Source organism: Ambystoma mexicanum, chromosome 8 (assembly GCF_040938575.1).
Source record: "Ambystoma mexicanum isolate Mex_15411 chromosome 8, UKY_AmexF1_1, whole genome shotgun sequence".
In the NCBI taxonomy this organism is placed as follows: Eukaryota; Metazoa; Chordata; class Amphibia; order Caudata; family Ambystomatidae; genus Ambystoma; species Ambystoma mexicanum.
The window spans coordinates 1186495992-1186518361 of NC_090929.1; the positions used below are offsets into that span (position 1 = coordinate 1186495992).

Genomic DNA, 22370 nt, shown 5'->3' on the forward strand with positions numbered 1-22370 from the left:
AATCAATCTTTTATTTTGAAACGCCTGTATTGTTACTGTGATCAGCTCACACCCATCATGAATAGCCTGGCCTAGGCCTAGCATACCAAAAGAGGAAAAGAAGGGATGCCTTTCGGGCCGTGACCATTTCACCTTTATAATTGGGATAACTGCTGGTTTAGTAATAATGGGGGGCTTGGCAGGTGCTTTAGCCACTACTGAACCTTGGACTCCTGCAGAGAAGTAGTCATTTCATCACGCCAGGTTGACCATGCAATTTAACTTTGTGAAAGGTGATGTACATGGGGGGTTGAGATGGCATGCTCCCTTTGTGAGCAGGGCCAATGACCTGGCCTTGTCAAAGGGAGGGGGAAGAAATCCACAAACAGTTCTGGTGCTGAGGCCCAATTTAGCTACAAGGGCCCCAACTCCTGACTCTCCCCCGTTTTGCCAGCATGTTTGTCTCTTAAAGACCCTTATATGCAGTCATAACTCTTGGTGCAAATACACGCCCTGGTTTCTCTTTATTTACAGAAAATCCCAGAGCAATGTTGGAAAACGTCAACAAAGGCCAAGCAAGTGAACCATAACTTGAGCAAGTCACTCAGAGTAGCAAAGAGAAGATGAGAGGAGCCGCTACAGCCCGGCAGAGACTCTAGCACAGCCACGCACCTACCTAAGGGAGCAAGACAGCCGCCCACCGGAGCAGCACATAAATCCGAGTCATTAGTGTGGCAGAATCCAACAGCCAGCTTGCACTATCAGATAAAGGGCCCCTAGACCACCAGGGACATAGCAGGGGGAAACGAAAATCCCATACCCCAAACTTACCAAAATGATCCCAGGGAACGGACCCCCAAACCACTAACTGGGACAATGAACTTTCTATGCCATCATGGTCATTATGCGGCAAGCCCTTGTGGAGAAAGTGGGTGGGTATTAGCACTCTTTTGAAGACTTTCCTATGTACATAGCAAAAGTTGGGAGGGGTTGACAGGACAGAATTGGCCAGGCAAAGCTGTCCAATCAGTACAGAGGGAGAGAGATTTAACCAGAGGACAAAAAGCAGGAAGCATGTCCGTTTTTTTTCAGGGTGAGGTGGACCAAGAGACCTGTAGGAGGAAGTAGCGACGGCGTGTGGAGGCATGTATTGAAGAAAGGCGTGGCTTTGGTTTAGTGAGTACAAGGGTGCTGCAGCGCAAGAGTCGGTGTTTGTGTGATAAATTGGTTAGGAGGGTTAGTGTAAGAGTGTTTTAGAAGTGTATTGTACTGAGCGAAGTAGTAATTTGGAGTTATAGTAGGGTGGAGGAGTAGAAGTGTGGAAGAGGAGTAGTGAAGGAGTGTGAGGAAAAGTAGCATCAAAGAGTAAAGGGAGGAGGAGTGAAACATCAGAGGGACAGAGGATTGATGGGGGAGTAAGAGAAGGGACAGGTAAAAGAGTAGGAGGGAAGTGGCAAGCATGGGTGTGAATTAACGGTCTGAATCCCACAGAGCAAGTGCAAAGCACCTTCCCAACTCCCACTAAAAATCTAACCTTTGAGAGTAGGGCAAGTTAGAAAGACTCTGAGGGAGTTAGACCGCATACATTTACAAAGTCATAGTTAATCCAAGGAAGATCTTACACAGTAGGGGCTATCATTCGGTAGCACTAACTGGGGGTTAAGGATTCCTGGTTTAGGCAGGAGAATAGCAAGAGAGAGAGGGAAGGTCTAGGGCCCACAACATTTTACATCCTAGAACGGTGTCAGAGACTTGGTGAATTCTTTGAGCCAACTGTAACATGTATTGGGCATAAAGATTTTGATCCAGTGGAATGTTTGATGGCCATTGTGAATCTAAAGGAACAAGGGTACTAACATCAGTCTCTTAGAGATCTCCAAAAATTGAGGACACTAATGACTCTCTTCAATTCAGAAGCAGAAAGCCTATCTGGTCACGGTCAAAGAAGTTACATGGTTAAACAAACCTCTGCACCAGATCTCTCCAAAGGCTTAACTGGAAAAGGCAAATTAAAATTAGGGAAGGTAGTCATGCCTCAGACTAGCGAGGAGCTGATAATGCGTCTCAAACTAAAAGAAATCAGAACCTGCAGTTAGTGTCTTAAAAAGTGCCAATAAGCATTTACCCATTTGGAAGCAGGAGCATTTCCTGTGCACGATCAGCAACAGGAACTGTGCTTCAATTAGATGGGTGAAGCTTTAGAAATGGAGCTTTACTGGAGAGTCCCCACAAGGAGGTAAATGAGTTTCAACAGTTTGGTATCAAAACTGTAATGACTTTCCATTAGCAAACCATAACAGAGTCAAGGGGAGTGTGGACCACACAGTCATGTTTAGATCTTGGAAGACGGCCCTTATGGATTATTTTAAAAAATGGATTAGAACTACTCCACTCTAAACAATGCATTAATTTAGGGGTAGTAGGCTCTGCCTCATCTTTAAAACTTAACGTTCCCAATTCCTTTTCAAAATAATGGTTGTGACATTTTTCAGGTTATACTTAAGAGTATGACACAATCCCTCACAACATATACACGTCGTTCAATGTAGGCACTGGAAACCTTGAGCAACTGGGAATCTCTTCTCATGGACAACAGATAATGAAATCTGGTAACAATTCTGGATGTCCGCCTCTGAGGTTCCGCTTGGAACTAACTGAATCCTGGATGACCTGGTATAGTTTGAAATTGAAACCTACCAAGAAGGAATTCCTACTGCTCTTATAGACTGCTTGTTCAAAGTTGGCGTTTACAGCTTGCCCATGATGCTACAGGTTGCATATTAACTGTACAAGCAAAACCACAGATTTTTATCCTGGAGTCTGCCTCGACTTTGTCCAGGTCTTTGCTAAGTCAACTAATTTCCAACTATGTTTGCTCTGAAAAAAAAAGTCATTAATTTTGGCAGTTGACTCGAACAGAGCTGAACAAGCCCTGTGCATTTCCCTCAGAGATTTCGTAAATGCAGTGTTAGCTGGCCTTCTCAGGTCCCATTTGCTCCCTCTACTCTAGAAGCTGCAATCCATTCTGCTGTGTGACTTGTGAATGGAGACGATTGAAGCAAATCACCGGCATCCATAAGGCTCTGCATTGCATTGGCAAGAACATAGATAATTAAGATCGCTTTCCTTGCCCACATAGTCGTTTACACCAGGAGGTCAGTTTGCATGGTACAGAAGCTAGTCGTGTCCAGTGAAGCTCTTACAACTGCCAGGTTTTAAAATGTACCTAGTATGTTTGAACATTCTTTCAGTGGGAGTAATTCTGGAAGCATCAATTTTGTTGCTCCAAAAAGAGGTTTAAAATATACCTTTGGACTTCTGCTTTTGGGTGATAGGAGTTTCTTTTGTAAACCTTGTCTGTGGACAACACTGACTTTCAGCAGGCTGGTTTATCTTTAGTTTTATTGCGGTACTGCCCATCCCTCCTGTTTGTTTTATAACGTACGCGAGCCATTGATTGATGTATGCTCTGTGCGAAATCTGATGCGTTTCTCCTAGGCTATTCCCAGGGATCCTTTCTTCAGGTGGCCTGAGGGGCATTGCTCTTGGATCCCAACCCTGGGGGCAGACGAGCGAGGGAGGATCTCCTGGGAAGGGGGTCCTTTGGGTCTATAGGAGACATGCCCTCGGGTGAGACATGGTGTTTATCCCGTTCCGATACACCCCTACTCGACATCCCTTCAGTTGTCATGGGATATTGTCAGCAGAGTCCCATCATACCCCACTACCTTTCTGTAAGGAAAAGGAGAAAACGACAATGGAAAGTAAAAACCAATAGAAAATCCATTCACCCATCACAATATATTTACCCCCTTTATCCTGACGAAAACCTAGATGGTTTTTCCATGATTTCCAGAAAAAACAACAAATCCCACAATCCCTACTTCCATTCTAGAAGTCCAACTACTGGGATGAAGAAGAGTCAGATGGGAATCATGGGGATTACCCACTGGAATTAATGGGCAATGGATTCCTATGGGCAGTCTCCATGTTGTCCCGATAATGAGGTCAGGCAGAGTCAGGCAGGGAGGGACAACTACTCACAACTGACTCCAATCAATTCTTTCTAAGAGTATAAAAGACAAGACACCCAGGCACACTGAGCGGGCTAGGGATGCTGAAGGAAGCAGAGTAGACAGGAGGAAGGAGCCAGAGCTTAAGCAAACCTGGAAGACTTGGAGTGGGAAAGACTGCCAGAGCATTGAGCCTGTAAGCACCAGAGAAGCTGCAGTGTGGCGGGGAACCTATACATCCAGAAGGCTAACCCTGGGGCAGTTGAGACTGCCTGACCATGCCCAACACAGTGCTTGCAACATTGAATGTGAACTTTGCTTTATGAAAACTACGAGTAACAAAAGGCATTTCATGTAATAAATTGTAAATCGAAGTGGTCCTGCGAAGGTTCAAGCAAAATCCTGCTCACAGTCGAAAGTCTTCGATATTTGTTGCAGAGAGGGTGACTCGAACCCGACAGAGGGAAGTCCAATAAAAAGGTAAAGAAAGCTAGGGGAATGGTACCCCAGAAGTGAACTGAGGAAGGTTTGAGCCCGATCAATGGGAACCTTTAATTGAAGAACAAACATTTATTAAGGAACTATTGTGTGTAAACTGTGTACAACCCAGGAAGGTTGATCTGGCCTTGGGGGGGGGGGGGAACAGAGAAGTCAAGCCTTCTGACCCGATAGCTGAAGGCCAAGAGAGCCATGGAAGAAAGGGTCGGCAGTTTAAGGTGTATTCTCATAGTTAAAGTGTGTCTCTACGCCAAGTGTTCCACATCACCCACGTGCTGTGCAACGTGGGGCAAGAACATTGTGTTAAAGTGGGTCTGAGCCCGGCAGCGGGGCACCTGGGGTACACAGTAAATCGCCTGAGAAGTTGTATATGTGAAATCCTGAGAAGAAAGTAACTTTGTTGTGTCACATCAGGCCCTCTCAAATAAGAGACTTTGAATGGCAAAGAGACTTTTTGGCACAGAAGGCCCTGATGCTGAGTTTTTGAACTGCATCCTCGTGCTAGAGAAGCCAGAGAGTGTGCTAAGCTCTAGCGTGCAGCCTTGTCCTGTGCTGAAAACATGGAGAAGGGAAACCAACGGCTCAAATATCCTGACATAACTTTTTGAACACTTTTCTTTTGCATAACATTGTTTCCCACACCATTTGTATTTTTAAGTAAGAATTGGCAATAGGTTTATTACTATAGCCCCTTTTATTTTGACATACTCGATAGGACTGCATTATTATTATTTGATGGTCGTAGCTTGCTCACATCTTTAGATTTAGGATTAGACGGGCGTTTTTCAAACCCTTCTTGAAATTCAATAAATACCCTTGAACTGTGATCACTTGTGTCTGTCGGCTTACTTTTGATACCACGGTTCCCTTACAGCTCTAAGAAGCAAATCTCTGAACTCTATGTATAAACAACCTAACGAGGTTGGGAAATAAAACTCACAAAACATACCACAGATAAACTTGGAAAAGTGGGAAATTACAGCAGTAATGTGGGAAATTACACAGGCATTGGAGGATAAAAACACCAGGAAGGGTGAATCGAATATGAGAATAGGATTTTTAAAAGAAAAATGACCCCTTACTTGAAATCTACAGGGGAAGTATGCTCATCCATCAGCATCATTAAAATTGGGAGTGGAGAATTACACCGAAGGAAGGAAATATATCTAGTGCGCTGAAAAATAGGGTGGAGGATGACATGTTTACCCAATTCGAACAAGCAAAACGAGAAGAGGCTGTTAAGGCTACATACATGTCTAGATAATCTCCCATTTCAGAAATACATTGGAACAGAGGACTGAAGGACTAACAACAAAGGTAGGGTCTAAGCTATCCAGATCAGCTAATATGTACATCTCTAAGAATAGCAATACATCAGTTACATCTAGCTTGGCTTATGAGCCTTCCTTCATCTTCGCCTCTACATTCCCCTCAATTGTTTGAACAGATTGATTAGACAACGAATAATGGTAAATCCTCACTTTTTGCACTAAAAGGTTGTCCTTAATTCTTTAGTTAAATTATATGAAAACTCCCATGAAGATTTCAAAGGATAAAGGGCACCATTATGAGTGGCAGTGTGGCCTAAAACTATGGTAATACAGTGGTAATGGCCACCTTCCAAGGTTAGTTAAAAATACGGCCATTTCCCCAATGTGGTCCTATGGACTCCATAAATGAGGACTATCACCGTCATACCACCACTTGTAATTCAGCAGTAATTCCGCCAGACCAAGTGGCAGGAACAGTAAATCCGTTTCGTGGTATCTCGGAGGATTTACCGTCGAAATACCACCAAACTCCTAATGAGGCCCAAAAAGTACTTCTAAATAACACGCCATCTAAAAGCTGAAAGATCATCTAAAACAGGGAGGATATATCAGTTTCCAACAGTGTCGCTGCATGGGATAAACCGCACACCAGAGAGCAGCGTAGTGCTGTATTAACCGCAGAAGATGTTGCGCGGATAATGGATGACTCCGAGTCACCTATTGAGGAGGCTCGATCCAATAAGAAAATTGGGTTACAAAAGCTGGAGGTGAAGAGAACGATAACAGCATTACAGCAAACAAAACTAAGAATATGAAAAATGTTGCTGCTATAAAAAAATACAGGCTCGAGAAAATTCCTCCACAGATTAAAATGCTCTCTTTTGGAGGCAAAGCAAATGGAGTCCTGTCGTAAAAAGGATCAAACCTCTAAATCAAAAAAAGAATAAAAGCACAACGACGAAGTTGAACTCGGATGTCAGAGAGGTAGACATAATTAAGAGCAAGAAGACGACCAGCAAAAGGAGGGAGAGGACATCCAAGTCCTTGATTAAACATTATAGGCCCGATTCACAGAAGGTTTTCCTCCGAGATTGCCCCATCATAAATCGGTTCTGTGAATCAGGCCCTATACTTTTCCTGCTGTGAAAGAAGGGGGAGAATGAGGATGAACTACTAAATCTCAATCTATTGTCCACCTATACGGAAGAGGAGAGTAACTTGGATACATTTCCAACTGATAATGTTACCCTAAATTTATATCTTTCGGAATGGAGCCTGGCGCAACAGGGTGTAAGATCCATTCATCTCTTTGCTTCTGGGAGGAAGGGCAGAATAAGGAGAGCAGGGATCCAGATAAAGACAATATGGTCCTAACATAGGAAAAAAAGAGAACCCTTCTTAATAAGAAACAAGAGGAGAGAATGGTCCAAACAACCAAGGAGATGTTCACGTGGGGAGGTGGTGGATAAAAGAAACCCACTAGTGTCTGCCTGGAGTGCTCATTTCCAGCAGAAAACCAGATCATTCTGAACAGGAATAATATTTTACAATTACTTAAGGAAATACCTAGATTGCATATAATTTATGACATTAAATAAGTGCAATTTATTATGGAGTTTAGAACGGACCTAGTAATAGTCCATCTTTATTCAAGATTGACAACTTCCCTATTAGAGGAAGTGCAATATTTTCTTACTCTGGGCTACAGCATATATAGACCTCACAATATAAAACAAAAACAGTGGAAAGCCCTTTCAACAAAGGGTAAGAAACTTGACAAATGGTCCTGGGATCCACCATTCCAGATATAGATAAGTGTAACTAATTTGCCCATGATTAATCAGAACGCTGGCAAAGAGAGGAATTGAAAAGAGACTGCAGTTGTCTTGTATTCACAGTTTAAAACCTCAAATGCTAATGATTGAGAATCTGATTCAGTTCCTGCCCTCATTGTAGCATACTGCATAAGGATATGATTGAGCTTTTGGGAATAGAGTGATATTTAGAAGGGGGTCGCCCAGCAGGGGGGCTTGTTACAGCCATCAAATTACCTTGTAATTCTGAACCATTATCCCCGTGCTTCAAGACACATTGGCAGTTCGAGCTTGTGTGCAGGGAAAGGAAGACGAAGAAATTGTGAGAATATTTAACTATCAATGTTTATCCGAATGTGGGGAATTTCGCTGAGTTTTGTATAACTTTATCAGAAATAATTCACGTTACAAGGACTCTACAGGTGAAATAATGGTGGCAGGTGATTTTAAAGTCAACTGTCTCTTACCCAACACATTTACTAATCTACACCACATACGTAAATCTAAAGAAAAAAGGGGGAAAAATAAATCTGATTAAGTCATGCGATTTGCATTTGGCAACTGGTCATCTAGGAGAGGATATTCCCACTAATCCAACGTGGCAGCAAGCCTCTAGTAATTCGACTATTAGATATTTATTGCAAAACAAAAAACATGATAATTGGGTCTCCTTCACGGTCAAACCCTCTGTGTTGAGTGTTCATGCCACTTTACACTTTGGAAACAAATGAGTGCAAACAAAAGGGTGCACTCACAAGCACACTCTAATCTGAAGGTAAACATCAAGAAAAAACAGAATCGCATTGACAGAGACGGTGACTAGAAATTCAAAAACTCAACGATTGTCTCAGAACGGAGTAGCAACTCCCTCTTGTGTATTGGGGACCTTTACTCCTGTTTCACGAACATTGAAGGTACAACTGCCAGATTTATAAAAGTGATAGTGGATATTCCTTCAGGACATTTTATGGGAGTTGTCATTTTTATGACGAGGCAGTTTCTTCAAGTGAGAAGAGCTACAAAAGCGTCTGAAACTGATTTTTTTTAAATGGGTTCAAATGTTGTAAGTCTAGATACCACAAAAAATCTAAAGACATGTTGAAGTCCCTTATGTCTAGCAATACCAAAAGCTTTTGGGAAATGATTTCTAGACAGGATCCATCATAGGCCTATATTCAACTTAATTCAGTGGACAAAGTAGCATGCAAATCATATTTCTGCAGAGTATACTCCATTCTACCAGGAAGGAGTAGAAGTTCTACTGCCGAATATAATGAAATATGGTTATCGTGCGTTTGATATGGAGGACATAATTTAGCAATATGCCCCGAGCCACGGGGCCATTGCCGAGTCAGGTAATGCCATGGGGCCATTAGTTACAGGCCAGAGTGAAGCAAGGACCTTAACGAAGGCCCTGGGGTATTACCTGACTCGGTAATGGGCCCGCGGCATGAGACATATTACTATTAGTACCCCGGCCTGCAAGACCGGGATATAATAGCAATATTTTTCTGTTCCGAAACTTCACTGCGTTTCGGGAACTGAAAAAAAAATGTAAAAAAAAAAAAAAAGCACACCGGGAGTCGGAGTCTGTTTTTCCTTTCCATGGTGGCGATCGAGGGCGGACGTGCTGGGGATTCCCCAGTACGTCCGCTCTCGAAATAACAAGATAAGTGGGTTTTGGAGGGTGGGGAGGGGATTGCTGGAGGTGTGAGGGCGAGGAAAACTCTCACCTAAATCCCCGGCTGGGATGGATGGCAGCCTCCAGCCCTGTGGAATCTCGCAGCGGGGATTACTCTGTGCCGAGCCTCCTCATTGGCTGAGGGGCTGTCACACCACCCCGTCGGAGACGAGAACAAAGCTGAAGCTTCGAGGGATTCTAGGCGAGGTATGGACCAGGCGAGGGCCAATCAGAATGGTTGTTTCATTCTGGTTGACCCACGCCGGGTACTAATAAGAATAATTAGATCCGCCAGTTCCTCTAGATCTGTCGGACAGGATGGAATTCTGATAACCTTGTATAAGCAAAGCCCAGAAATATGGTACAGGATTCTTAATGTAGCGTTTAAGGATATGGTGAGAACTAGAAAAACACCTGAATCTTGGAAAAGATAACTATTGGTTTGTAGTTTCGCAAAGGGCAATAGAGAAGGTCCATATAACTATAGACCTATTGCCCTTCTTGATTCTAAAAGTAAACATGCTTCAGGACTTGTTTTAATTAATTTAAATAAATTTATCAATGATAATGATATCGGGGATTGGAACCAACCAGGGTTTAGAAGAAGATTGGACACTTCCTTGAACACGTTTGTATTATCCTTGATGCAACAACAAGCCAAACTAAAACTCCAGCCTATTTACATTGTATTTATAGATCTAAAGCAGGCATGTGACAAAGTCAACAGATATAGGCGGTGGTGAAAACTGAGACTCATGGGATGTCCAATCCATTTGATTCACATCTTAAAACACCTCCATTCGAACAACTCAATTCAAGTCCGATTGAACTCACAAGGGGCTATCACAGAACCCATCGTAGAGATCTCCATCAGGAATGTATTCTTGCACCCACCCTTTTGAATATATATCAGATTTAGGCACTGCTTTGGAATCAAATGCTTTCCATCCTCCCAAGTTGGGCCATCTACATTTTCATTATGTGGCATAAGCAGATGGCATCAGAGTAATGGATTTGACATTTATGGTCCCCAAACACACCGTGATTTTAGTCTCGAGGTATATGTATGAACAGATTTGGAGTGATATGGCAAAGACCAATATTTTGATTTTTAATGCAACACAGGGCACTTTTCCTGGTACATGGATCGTATTAAGTTGGACCAAGCTAAAAGTATGTAGGTACTTTGAATCTACATGCACTCATGGAGCCCTGTACAAAGAAATGGGGTTACAAATCCTGCCTTTAATCTCGCAGATCAAAGAAATTCATAGTAATTATAGGTAGTTCTCAGTTATGCCCCTGATTAACTTTTATAAAGGAAAGGTTGTACTGACTATCTTATGGCGCAGAGGTGAAATTGAAAATAACTCTGGGATATAAATGGGAGCGGAAGATCTGGAAAGTTATATGTCCCGATCCAACCCATTTGGATAAAATAAGGTCTTAAATCCCTAGAAGCCTGTAACTCTGTACACAAGGTTAAATGAGAAACAATAAAGGAGTCTTGTACTGTGTTGACTCGATGAGGGGGAGGAGCTACATTTTGCACTAATGAATATGAAGGCAACAGAAGATGAACTAGGGGAATTCCCTCATGTAACAAAAAAGAAGCTATCCCTAAGGGATTGGATCAAAATAAATGAGGATTGCAAAAAATTAAGTTAAGTCGTTTCTCCCACATCACTGAAAAAGGGTTGGGTTCATTTCGAATTATCTTTAGGAAATCTCCAGATAAATAATGGAGATATAATTTCCTAAGATTCAAACTGAATCTTCTCCGACTAGGGAGATAAAACGTAGAAGATCCAAATTAAGAGGAATGGTAAATTCTTGTAGATATTGTGGTCAAGGTTCAGTAGTATAAACCTTGCAACACCTTTTTATATTCTGTCCGAATCTTCAAAAAGCACTTTAAAAAATATACAGACTTTACGTACCCTACATTTCTGGCTAAGGGAGGATGTTGCCGACATCCTGAATTGGGTAGGTATAGAGAAGAGTGTGGCCCAACCAATCCCCTTGGACGGTCTGCTCAGTTCAGAAACAAGAATGGCACTGGGTAAAACCAACCCATTTATTAGACATATTATGAAGGACTGGAAAAATGACTGTTTAGATTCTGGGAGTTCCACCTCATCAATTTGGTGGAAACCAGCGCTGCGATTCAATAACTGTACTCTTTCATGGTATCCTGGCAGTCTGCTGGTATTTGGCATCTTGGTCATGTGCACAATGGTGCTTCAATGCTCTCATTTGATTTTCTTAAATTAAAATATAAGCTTAGTGCTTCAGAGATTGGTTGATATTGCGTGCTTTGTGGGGTTTTTGGGAATTTGCTCACACCTTTAAATAACTCATTGCACGACATCCCTGCATTGATGCATCTTTCTAGGAGCTCTCCACTTTCAGCATCTACTATATATGATACTGACGCAAATGAACAATAACGCTCGACTGGAGCGAGGTAGGGCTTTGTGGTCCCTAAGAGTTAGGTTCTGAACTATCAGAAAGTGATTGGAGTCGAATCTGCGTTGGTCCATCTAGATACAAGGTCGATCTGAATCGGAGGTTCACACAACAAAGTATTGTATATGGTATCTACTGGTCACCTTTGAAGATGAAGCAATGCAAACTCATGCAAGCAGATACTGATGGCGTATAGAGCATTTTTGATGGCGAAGAAGCAGATTCTGAAGTGTTGGAAGAGCGATGCCAGACCAACAATTGATTACTGGTTACATGATCTAGCAATTCTTTCCAGTAAATAGAAGATAAGCTATCGATGAGTGAAAAGAGCAGACAAGTATTCAGCAAAATTTTACGAATTGTATGTGTATTCCCTCCCTCTCTTTTTTTTGTTTCTTCCCCCTCGTGTATTTTCTTCCACTTACTTTTATTTATTTCTTCTAATGCCTCCTTTTCCCTTTCTCCCATCTACCCTGTAAATATTGTACAAAAACTTGAATTGTAAATAATTACATGTTTCCGGTTTAATTTATTGATTGTGGCAGTCTTTCAATTTTGACTTCTATTTTAAACCCTTAAATTCCAAGGACGAGATATCTCGTCCTTGACATTACCTCCGTAGTGCCAAGGACGAGATAGCTCGTCCTTTTTGGCACGTTGTTTTGAGCAGTAATCCAACCCCCGGGCTATGTGAGTGGGAGGTCCCCCCCTCACTGCCAGGAGGCTGGATTACCTTCAATTTCACGTTGGCGTGCATTACGCACACCGGCGTGAAAGTGAAAGCAATTTTCACTGCAGCAGCCATTTCGGGCTTCTGCAGTGAAAATGAAAAGGTGAGTCTGCACCTTTCTCCCCTCGATCTCCGGCTGTATTTCAAGCCGGAGATCGAGGGAGGTGTCGTTGGAAAGAGGAGATTCTCCCCTTTCCAACGACACCTTTTGTGAAAGCATTGCTGGGCGCGGATAGGGCTCAGAGCTCTTGATCCGTACCCAGCAATGCCCACTAGACACCAGGGATCGGTCTGAGAGGCGGGGGAAGTGGGAGAAGCTTACAGTAAGCAGCCCTCTCCCCCCCATCCCCCAAAGCATGGGGGCACATATGTGTAGAACCCTGGGGGCAGATGGCTGATCATCTGCCCCAGGGAGGGGGGACAACTGAAGAAAAAAAAAAGAAAAGAAAATGCAATGGGGATGGGGGTAGAGGGGGCCACTAGGCACAAGGGATTGTTTTACCCATGAAAGGGTGGTGGCCCTCCCCCTCCCACACCAAGTGGAAAGGGGGGCCACCACTTGTAGCCCTCCCTGAGGGCAGATTTCTGCTCCCAGGCAGGAGTACATGAGGTGGCCCCCCATCCAATTGGAGGGGGGGCACCAGGAATAAGTGTGCAGGCCCCCCAAAGGATGGGGCCTGCTGGTTAGGGCCTGCAGGGTCCGCAGAGGTCTGCCTTGCGCAAATTGCCCCAGTCTTAATTAGCCACAATCCCCGACAAAGTGTGATATTTGGTGGGGAAAAAACACAATGTTCACTTTGTTTGGGGCTCTGGGTAATAAATTCTGGGCTGCTTCGCGCAGGTCAGACCTCTGTGCATTCCCACGGGTGTCCTCTTTTGGGAAATGCATGGGGTTCCCCGTTTTCCTTGCTAGCTTCGACACCCTAGGCCCAAATATGTAGGTTGCCTACACAAACAAAATGTGCTGTGCCGAAAGGCTTGGGGTTAGCAGTGGGTTACCATTTTCCTTTTGCCCCCCGGTAGGTGCACCCACACGTGAGGTACCGTTTTCATCGGGACACCTGTGGGAACGCGGGACGGTAGGCCATGTGTTGCGGGTGGCGTGGTTTGGTGGGTGAGCCGAGTGAAATGTGCGGAAAATTGGCTTTTTTCGCCACATTTCAGACTTTTCCGGGGTTTCTGGGTTAATATATTCTAGACCGATTTGCGCATGTCAGACCTTTCCGGAAATGCATGGGGTTCCCCGTTTTCCTTGGTGGCTTGGACACCCGAGGCCCATATCTGTATGGTGTGACCATCTGGAAAAATCATGAAATTCAGCTGTCGGAAAATACTTGGGGTTAGGGGTATTTTAAGCTTTCCCCTTGGTGCCCAGGTAGATGCACCCACACATGTGAGGTACCGTTTTCATCGGAACACCTGTGGGAACGCGGGAAGGTATGACATTTGTTGTGTATGTGTGATTTTCATAACATTTCGACCCATTTGCTGGTGCCCTTTGTCACACGACCCTTGCATTTCCCAAATGTGCCCTACATTTACTCGCTGCTTTAGGCACCATACACTTTTGTAACCTGCACAAGTCACCTACCCTTGAAAAGGTCTGCCTGTGCTCTTTAAAAAAACGTATGCTTGCTATTCCTCACCACATTGGTTTTCCTGATTTATACATGCTAAGTACGTCTGTTCAGGCCGTAAGCATAAAACTCCTGTGTACCTTGGCTCAGTGTTTGGCTTGTGGTATTGCTTGCTTTGTGAAACACTACAGAAAATGTATGCTTTCTTAACTGCAAGAGTGGGGGGAATATAGCAGAGCATTGTTTTTCTCAAAATTCATAGAAGCCATTGCCGTACCAAGCCAACCATGTCCACCACATACCTTTTTTTCAGTCATTTTCCTGCTTTTTCCCCAAACTATGACATTTTCCCCTACCTAGTTGTCTACTCTTCAGAAATGTATGCCTTTCTGTCCTCCAATTTGGCTTTCCTACCCTTTTCTTCCATTCCGTCCATGCATGTCCAATTGGCAAAAATTGCTAAAATCGCCATCCTCTCACAAAACAGGTGATAACCACATCAAAATATTTTTTTTTCCGTTTCCACTCAACCTATTCTTGGAAGCCAGGAAATTGCGAAATTCAGCACAGCAAACCATTTGTTCCTAGCTCTTACAAGGAAAAAAACCACAGGCTTCTTTGTACATCATTTTATTGGCATTTTTTGAAAAAACACAAAATATTCGCCCTTTTTGGTTATTTTCTCTCACCCCCCCCCCCCTACAGCAACCTAGGATTCCTGGGTGGTGTTACAACCGCCTACAAGTGGAAAAAAAGGGGTCAGTTTTGGCCGAGATATCTCATGTAACAAAAAAGTTACAAGGCATTGAATGGTGACATACCGAAATCACCAAAAAAGGCCTTGGCACTGGAGGGGGGGGGGGACCCATGGCACTTAAAGGGTTAATATTCTAATAAAGCATGTTAAAAAAAAAAGAAAATATACAAAGTCCTTTCAATATATGCAGACATATGAAATTTTGAAATCAATAACAAGTGGAAATCAAATCTCTTTCTATTTTCTTAAGGAATTTTTATATGAAGAGGATAAAATGTAAGTATAGAAGAAGGTATGTTTAATTGTGATGTTGATTGTGATTTGTGTATATATTTCATATATTACATATTACATTTTTTATATTGTAATGTGAAAGGTTTAAACTAAAATACAATAAAACCTTTAAAAAAAAAGTGTCACGTTTGGAAAACGAGATCTAGTTGTGACCATGCATAACACCTCCCCCCTAATGCTAACTGGGCTCATAGATTATTGAATGCATTTAAATGTAAGGCAATTGATAAATACAAAAAATGTGTCCCTTCTCCCCAACTGGCAGCCAACACCCCACTTGGGATTAGGGTGGAGAGCCCACTGCCCAACACCTCTCTCAGGGACAGGACAAGTGTTACCCAAATGAAATGGAAACAACCCTCACTATGGGGACAAGGCATGCCTAACGAAGAACACCACCACACATTCCCTTTCCCAGAAGTCTGACATGTTTATTGGTTACATGGGAAGTGAACAGGGCAATTATGTGCAGAGCCCATTTAACGTGGAGCGGTTTCTGGCCTGCATTTGTGATCACCTTCTTATGGAAGCCAACATCAATTAAGTTTCTTCTTCCGTTCTACGGTGGAACTTAAATACTGCCCAACATTCGAAGAGGGTGCGCAATCACCTAAGTGCATACATTACAAGCTATATGGTAGATGCAGGTGTAAATGCCAACTTGGCAAGCAGAAAGCCATATTAAAAGTTAGGCCCAAGCGTGGCGAACAGCATTCTGTGTGTTAATATTAGAGCCCCCTTGCATGAGCGCGAACGCCATCCCCACCCTGGCCATGTTTCACAGATCCACAACCTTCTCCATTGTTCCGAAAGTTACAGACCATCGCGCCCTGGAAAGAATGCGCTCTGCAAGGTCATAAGGTAGCAGAGCGCCTCTTGGCAGTACCATCCCATGGGACAGATAACAAGGCCCTCCTGCCCCCAACAACTCCCACACGAGAAATACAGCGCTGCCATGCTTCCATTACATGACCCACGCATTCCATAGCACCGTCCAAACCCAGACCACCGACCATAAAACTTTTAGACCCCTCGATCGATCACCAAGATCAGAAGGCAAGGCTATTGCATACTTTCAGAAATGGGTCACATGATTCGTGCAATGAGGTGCAGACTAGCATCAAAATTATAGCCTAAAACTAAGATTGAGGACCTTGGGAGTTGCTGATCTGTCTGGGAGCGAGTGAAGCGTGCAAGTTAGTGTGATCCCGGCTCACCCACCCCCCAAGCACATCCCTGTAGCGGCCAGGTGCTTGTTACAATGATAAAATAACATTATTTGTATTAGTAGCCAATTAATTCTTTGGCCAACTTCCCCTCAGATGACGAGCCGAGCAGCTCCCACGTGGACAGAGATGACCAGATGAAGATGGACCAATAGCCTGGCATCCCATATGGAGCAGGCCCTAAAGAACTGCAGTAAGTGTTATGATACACACAAATATTATAACATAGAATATTCGACATGAAAAATACTTGATATAGTACATGGGTAGCAGTGTCCAAATCAACAATATTGGGAGTACAAATTTAAGCAATTACATTCTCTATGCATCCTAGTAGGTGTGACATGTGAAATAAATACTGTAATTGTCTGGTCAAAGGCACATATACGTGGAACAATCAAACGTTGAAATACAACACGAAACAGGTCAACACAACAGTGTTTCGGCAATTCAGCTAAACTGGAGGAGCTGTGGTTAAGTAGGCCTTCATCAGGACGGATACATTCTTATGAGTGAAGAATCCTATGTGAAAGTAATCATAAAGCATGTTGACGTAAGTCATCTGAGTGTCTGCGTACACTGATGGGAGCAGGTAAGTAATACTTCTGCAGGGGGGGGTCATGCCAGTCATGAGCCTGTATAAGTAATGTGTCCACAATGTGGGGTGTATTAATGCGTCAGGATACGGGCTGTCCGTGCTCTTTCACTGGGCTGCTGAAGCGGTCTGTCAAATGCATGGATCCGCTATTTTTGGCATGTAGACGGACAGACTCCCGTCTTCAAAGTGGCTGGTTGGTGTGCGGTTCCCTTGGAAACTGTAGTATTTATGCCTGCCGCCATCTTGAAAAACCTCAGTCCATAGGAGGCTACAAAAATGCCTGATGATCCCACTGTACCAAAGATGCCTATGTGGGGGCAGTATTAGGCAAAGAGTTAATAGGATCCTAGTTACTAACTGTAGCTTAATATGTTCTTACGACACCTGCCACTGACCAGCCCCCTATCTCCTACAATGCCTTGCCCATAGAGCACATGTCAACTACAAGGAAGGGACCCAGAAGAGGAGAAACAACAGGGTGCAAACAACCCACTACTGATTGTGACAGCAGGAATGCGCAGGCAAAGCAGTCATGCCACACAAACTGTTTATAGCATTCGATCAACTCCAAGCACCACATTGCAACTGATATACAAGAGGACTGGTTCATTCCAAACAATCAGGAACATTTGACAAGTATGATTATCATCTGCACAACGTGCCCAAGTTTCAGCAGAGGAATGACATTACAAACACTGAGAGGCACTCTGCCCAGCCCCGCTGGGCGGTTCCGCAAGTTGCATATCGACTACACGGACATCGCACAGAGATGCAGTGGGTTCCGGTATCTGATCGTTGTCATCTGCCTCTTCTAACATTGGGTGGAGGCGGGTGCTTGTGCACATCTGGATGCCAAATGCGCTGCAACATTTCTGGTCTATGAAGTGTTCCCCCTATGGGGCATGTGTGATATGTTAACGTCAGATAATGGCACCCACTTTTTCACTGAGTTGTTTAAAGAGATTACTGTACTACTTGGCATTAAACACTACACAGACTAGTGGGGAGGGTCAACGGACTCCTCAAAAGTAAACTGTCTAAGCTTTGCACCACGTTGAAGAAAACCTGGGTGCATTGCTTACCCTTGGCCCTGTACAGTTTGCACAGACAGCGCAGCAAAGACCACCATTTATCACCCCACGAATTGGTAACTGGTCACCGCATGCACACACCAATATCTCGCATTAGAAGAGCATCTGACGCGCATAAGGCAGCAGCAGTTTTAGGTGACGAATTTAAAGAGTATTTGACAGCCAACACAAGCACTCAAATGCATTTCCTGACAGATTGCACCACCATGATCAGAGGACATGCCAAGCACCATGGCTGACTCAACATATTATTCCCCATCCAATCAACCTCTGGCACCAAGAGAATTTGTCTACGTGTGGTCCTTTGTCCACAGGTGGAGCAGCCCCATATTCAATGGACCGTTAGAGGTAGTTTATTGCACTCCTCTTGCAGTGAAAGTTAAGGGCTCAGTTATTGGATCCACCTGTCTGACGTTCGGAAAGCAACTCTGAACATTGCACCAGCACTTTAAAAGACTGGTAGTGTACATTTAACCCACTTCCCTTTACACTACCATATCGTCCCACCCATCCCAAATGGGTGCACTGCTGCTGGTAAAGTAAGTTACAAATCTCCATCTCTGTCTCTCTGTCGAAAAGATTACAATTGCAGTATTATGTCTACGTTTTCATATTCATGTAGGTGTGGAATGCATTATGCACCAGGTTTATTTGCTATTTTAATGTTTATTTTAGGGATTTATTTATTTTTTATATTACAGGGTCATTAGGTGGTGGAGGGGAGAACATTACAATTTCGCTGTAAATAAGAGTGCAACTGTACACTCAAATGAAACTGAATATGCATTTTCCCCAAAGCCCAACTTTACACACCAGCATGTCAAGGATTATGTACAAGTTATAATCAACACCCTTGCACTGAATTGTTAGAATATATTTCCAGGTCCCTATTGTTCCTAAGATTCCTCAATACCTTTCACAACTCAACCTCTTCTAATGTAAATAATATTACTACTGTTATTAATAGGTATATAGGTACACCCAAACACACAAAAGGCAAAATAAGACATCTACAACAGGCTTGGTCTTGACGCCATAGAAGAGGTGTGTCACACAGAATTCTCTAATAGTTGGTATACAGACATGAGCTTGGTGGGGAGGATACAAGTGAATGGCAGTTGCTATGACCGTTTATTGAAACCGCATGCGTCGGGACATCCAAGGTCTTAGTGCCACAGTAAGTACCAATTTTAGAGGCACAATGCCTAGTACATCTTGCGCTATGTAGGCTTAGTGGTATTATGCAGGCACACAATTGAGACTCGAAATGCAACAAATGGCAGGAAACAACAGCGAGCTGCATGGCAGAGGGTCGAATAGGGTACGAAGGAGGAGTTCTGGCACGGGTAGAAGCAGCATGTGCACCATTTTGGACTGACTGCATCACAAAACCATCCTGGATCGAAGCAATGGAAAAACCAGTGAAAGTGCACAGAGAAGAAACGTATGAACTTCGCTTTTACAGTGCTGAAACGATATCTTTAGGGTCTAACGAACATTGCAATAAAACTTTGCTTATTCCTGACCTCAAGAAGGACACGGCAGCAGTGATGAATTTCTATTGGGTGTGTGGCCAACAAGCTTACTTGCACCTCCCACCATCATGGAGGGGCTATTGTTCGCTGGCCACGCTGCACTCAACCCTACTTGTAATCCCAAAAGTACATTTGCAACGGGGGCCAACAGAGACTTTAACCCCCCCCCCCAGCTTTACATCCCGGAGGAAGAAACGAAAAACCTGTTGCCAGCACCAGATTTCCACACCCTCCCTGGGAAAGAAAAATGTGACAAATTGCGAAGGAAGAAGAGAGCCAACTATCTGTCCAAAGGCTCCTCAAACTTGCTCGATGAAATACTGTACGACTACAGACTTCCCAGAAAAGCAGATACTTTGACTTATTGCTACTACCTGGTGTGCAAGCTGCAGCCAACGCTAAATGGCTGCAGATTGTCAGCTGGGACCGGATTCAAATGTCTGACACCGAACAAGGGTTCAATGTCATACAGGTGGTACTATGCGCCCCAAAGCTGATGACAATGCAGAATCTCTACGTCCTAGATAGGTGTGTGCAAGAAAACCAGGGATTCCTGCTGCACATTCGTGCCTCCTTAAGATGCAGAGAATGGCTCTCTGTCACACATAATCGAGGCTGTGCAAAACCTGGAAGTGCACATGAAGAAAGAAACTGGAATACAAAATGAAGACTGGTTTGATCTAACTTTTTCTTGGGCTCCATCCTGGCTAGGGGCGACTGTGAAGATGCTGGTACCCGTCATTGTCTTTATTTTGGTAGTTTTTTGCGCATGCCAGATGGGACTCTGATGTTGTGCCAACGCGCATTAATGATGGTCTCAATTGTGGTGGCACCCAAAGTGCTCTGTGGTACTACAGAGAGTGGTACTCGAACAGATGACCCAAACAAACTCTGTATGGTAGAGCTTCATCACCCCTTAGAGCCCCTGGGCACCATCACTACACCCCTACCGGACCCCGAGAATTAAACAGAGCACTTAGCTGGTAATAGGGGTTGTATTTACATGACATGTACCCCAGAAAAATAGGCCCCGTCTGGGACAAGCTTGCAAGATGTTTTCAGAGCATGGGTTTCAAAGGATGGGTCTCCACCATTCCTGGAAGCTGAAATGTTAGAGAATGTGGAGGGGGCAGAACAGCAGATATTGGAACTTGGCACTGGCACCGCAGGGGAGTTAGTTAATTTAGGATTAATGAAAGGGGGGAATGTTGGGCAGGAGAGAGGGTCTTCCCCCCACCCCCCTAGATGATACTCAATGAGAAATAAATGTTAAGTGGACACATCCAGAGAGCAGGGGGGTGCATATAGAGGAGAGTGCGCAATCGCCTTAGTGTAGTCATTACACATTATATGGTAGATGCAGGTGTACACGCCACCTTGGCAAACAGCATTCTGTGTATTAGTATTAGCCCCCCCCTTGCATGAGCGCAAACACCACCCCCACCCTGGCCTAGTTTCACAGATCCACAACCTTCTCCATTGTTTAGAAAGTTACAGGCCATTGCGCAATGGAAAGAATGTGCTCTGCAAGGTCATGAGAAAGGAGCAGAGCGCCTCTTGGCAGTACCATCCCACTTGATAGATAGCAAGGCCCTCCTGTCCCCACTGACTCCCACACGAGAAATACAGCCTTGCCATGCTTTCATACCAAGACCATCGACCATAAAACCTTTACACCCCTCACTCAATCACTAAAATCAGAAGGCAAGGCTATCGCGCCTTTAGAAATGGGTCATGTGATTTGTGCAGTGAGGTGCAGCGTAGCATCAACGGTTTAGCCTAAAACTAAGGTGGAGGACCTTGGGAGTTGCTGTTCTCTCTGGGAGCGAATGAAGCGTGTGAGTTAGAGTGGCCTCGGCTCCCCCAGAGCACATCCCTGTATCTGCCAGGTGCTTGTTACAATGATAAAATAACATTGTTTGTATTAGTAGCCAATCAATTTTTAGGCCACAAGCCCAGCAGCGCCCACGTGGACAGAGAAGGACCAATGGCCTGGCATCCATATGGAGCAGGTCCGTTATGTATAGCGCTCATCCAGATGATTGTTGAATTGTGCTATATAGGATTACGTCATTGGTGATATTATTTGTGCTTATAATGTGCTGCAGGTCCCTACAGAGCGCCAAATGCTCGGCAGAAGCAGAGTTCTTTGGTGATGCATTTATATTTTGTAGAAATAAATACTGGTTATCCTTGCAAGAATGTTTTGGCCATTTTTCCCTAGCGGGCTGTATTTTTTCTGGTGTGAGTGTGCAGGGGGCATGCCTTCAGAGGCAAGAACTAATGGTTTGTTTATTTGTAGTGCGCACCAGACCCAGAGGTATCAGGGCGCAGAGGATACAAGAAGGCATTTAGTTTAGTTACATATGGCACAAATACAAATCATAGTATAAAGACAACAAGGGAAAGTTATACAGGCATAAGAAAAAGACAAGCATGGAGCTTGTTACATATGGTATAGGTGCAAAAACATAATATACAGATATCAAAGGAGTTATGCAGGCATAGGAAGATGTATGTTTAAATAATAAAGAGGCAGAAATGTACAATACAATGCAGTTAAAGTTATTTACAAGTGGTGAGTGGCTAGGGTGGTTTGCTTGTCATTCTCTTTGAACCAGTTAATCAGATTCTGTCTGAATTTGGAGAATATTGGAGTCGCTCTCAGGGGTGGTAGCAGGGAATTCCACAATTGTGCTGACTTAACCGGGAAGCTGATGCCCCCAGTTGTAGAGAGTTTGAATCGTGGTACAAGGAGACAGTTAAAGTTGGCTTTTCTAGTGGGTCTACTTGATGATTTTCCGATGATTCTTTCTGTCGGGTAGCATGGTGCCTTA

The 22370-nt window shown here is 43.8% G+C and overlaps 1 protein-coding gene across 7 annotated transcripts in view; it reads right to left on the minus strand.

The window, feature by feature from the left end:
* STAMBPL1 (STAM binding protein like 1) overlaps positions 1-22370 on the minus strand; it is a 580481-nt gene that overhangs the window by 437276 nt on the left and 120835 nt on the right. The window lies entirely within an intron of this gene.